This window comes from Aegilops tauschii, chromosome 7 (assembly GCF_002575655.3).
Source record: "Aegilops tauschii subsp. strangulata cultivar AL8/78 chromosome 7, Aet v6.0, whole genome shotgun sequence".
In the NCBI taxonomy this organism is placed as follows: Eukaryota; Viridiplantae; Streptophyta; class Magnoliopsida; order Poales; family Poaceae; genus Aegilops; species Aegilops tauschii.
In genome coordinates this window covers 410,400,967-410,403,489 of record NC_053041.3, presented here as the reverse complement: position 1 = coordinate 410,403,489, position 2,523 = coordinate 410,400,967, and positions in this window count along the sequence as shown.

The window sequence follows — 2,523 nt, the reverse complement described above, 5'->3', positions numbered from 1 at the left end:
ACTGGCAGTGGCCCAGAGGGCACTGCGGCTACGGGCGCAACGGCGTAACGACGTCGGGCGTCCGCCCGAACGGGACGGCGAGGGGGCGCGGCGGACGAAGGCCGTCGGGGCGCGCGCGGGCGAGGCTCGCCGACCGGAGCAGCGCCGCAGCAGGGGACGGGCAGAGGCGGCCACGCGCGGCCACGGGCGCGTACGGGGGCGAGGTGCGGGGCGAAGCCAGAGGCCAACGCCGGTGGGAGGCAACGGCGGCGCGGCTCGCGCGGGCGCGCGTCGGTGCGGTCGGGCGTGGGGAAGAAGCTGCGAGGGGGGGTGCGGTCGAGGCTATGGGCCTGCCCGCGACGGCGAGGGCGCGAGGACGAGGGGGGGGGGGCAGGCGGGGCGTGGCCGATGCTGGCGCGCGGTCGGGGCGCGTCTGGGCGTGCCGGAGCGCGAGCGGGGCGGCGGTGACCGAGGGGAGAGGGGCGGGCGACGGAGGCCGGTGGCCTCACCGTGGGATGCAGGGTCATGGCAGTGGGGGTCGAGGGGGAGACGGGGGCGACGGCGATGCGGTGTCGAGGCGCAGGCCGGCGAGGAGGAGGAGGCAGGCCGGCGATGCAGTGCTCCGGCGAGGCGAGGGCGCGGGGTCGAGCGCGACGGCGATGGCGACGGCCTCCTCCTCGATCCAGATCGGGGGGGCAGGGGAGGGAGGTGAGATATTTCGGGGGGGAGAGCGAGTGGGTAGGCTGTCGGTGGGGGAGGAGGGGATAAGGTGAGGGGGGTTGGGCCGGCCGGCTGGGCCTGGGGTGGCCCAGTTGGGCCATGTCCAGTGGGGGGGGCTTTTGTTCCCTTTTTTTTGTTCTGTTTTCTGTTTTGTTTTGCATTTTCTTTTATTTGTTTTCTTTCACCCTTTTAACCCATTTTAAAATACTTAGGCATTTTCTAAAAAGGAGTTTTCTCCACAATAATTACCAGTGTATTATTTGGCACCCATGGAACAATTTTGTTTAAACTTTTGAAAACTTTTATTTTTCACTTTAATTATATTTGAAGTTTGAATTAGGAGTTTGAAAGAAAGGTGATTCCAATGTGATCAAGCCCTGTTTAGCAACGTGATTAGCTTAATCACAGTGAGTTACTGTAGCATGATTCTCGGGGTGTTACAGCCGCTCGGTGATGCCCCGCTGTTGCCTGCGCTCCCCGCCCCATCCACGACCGCCCGAAGACCCCCACGTCGCTGGACCACCCCACCGTAGATGCACGTCGCCGTTGGTCGGAGCTCCACGCCGCCCCGTCGCTACACCACCGCCCCGACATCGCCGGCGCCCTCGACACCACCCGTCGCTCGCCGTTCCTGGAGCCAGCTCGACGCTGCGCCTCGTCGCCCGATGCCGTTCGGAGCTGCTCCACCTTGCCAACATCGCCGGACCGCCGTCGTCCTCATCTCCTCCTCAAGCCGCTCGCCGGAGCTGCCTCGCCTTCCTCTTCGGCGTCGACCGCGTCCCCGTCGTCCTCCTCGACACCCGCTGCCTTGGTCCCTACGCCCCACGGTGAGGCCCCGGCCTCCATCTCCCCTCTGCCGTTCACCTCGGCCACGGTCGTGCTCGCCGCGCTCACCGTGCACCCCCTACCGCGACCCCCGCACCTTGCCTCTCCCCTGACTGCGCCTCGCCATGCCCGTCGTTGCCCCAGCGCGCGCCCGCGCGGCCATAGCCGCGCCGGCTCGCCTCATCGCAGTGTGCCCGTATCACGCCCAAGATGCGACCCTATCCTAAAGGAACTCGACGGTCCCACCAAGGATAGAAGCGCATCTTGAAGACGCTTATGCAAGGTGGATATCATTACATCAAGATTACATAATAGATGGGGATACATACAAGGCATACAAATGCCGCACGAATACATCAATACATCAAACACATGAACAACATCCGAGTACGGATGATACATAAACAGAAGCTCAAACGACATCCACCCTGCTAGCCCAGGCTGCCGACCTGGAACCTATCCCCTGATCGAAGAAGAAGCAGAAGAAGGACTCCAAAACAGGTAACATCGCTCTCGCGTCATGATCATCGCATAACCTGTACCTGCAACTGGTGTTGTAGTAATCTGTGAGCCACGAGGACTCAGCAATCCCATTACCATGGGTATCAAGACTAGCAAAGCTTAATGGTTAAGGAAGGGATAAAGTGGTGAGGTTGCAGCAGCGACTAAGCAAGTATGGTGGCTAACATACGTAAATGAGAGAGAGAAGAGAAGCAATGGAACGGTCGTGAAAATAGCAATGATCAAGAAGTGATCCTGAACTCCTACTTACGTCAAACATAACCCAAAGACCGTGTTCACTTCCCGGACTCCGCCGAGAAGAGACCATCACGGCTACACACGCGGTTGGTGCGTTTTAGTTAAGGTCAAGTGTCAAGTTCACTACAACCGGATATTAACAAATTCTCATCTGCCTCATAACCGCGGGCACGGCTCTCGAAAGTTTATACCCTGCAGGGGTGTCCCAACTTAGCCCATTATAAGCTCTCACGGTTAACG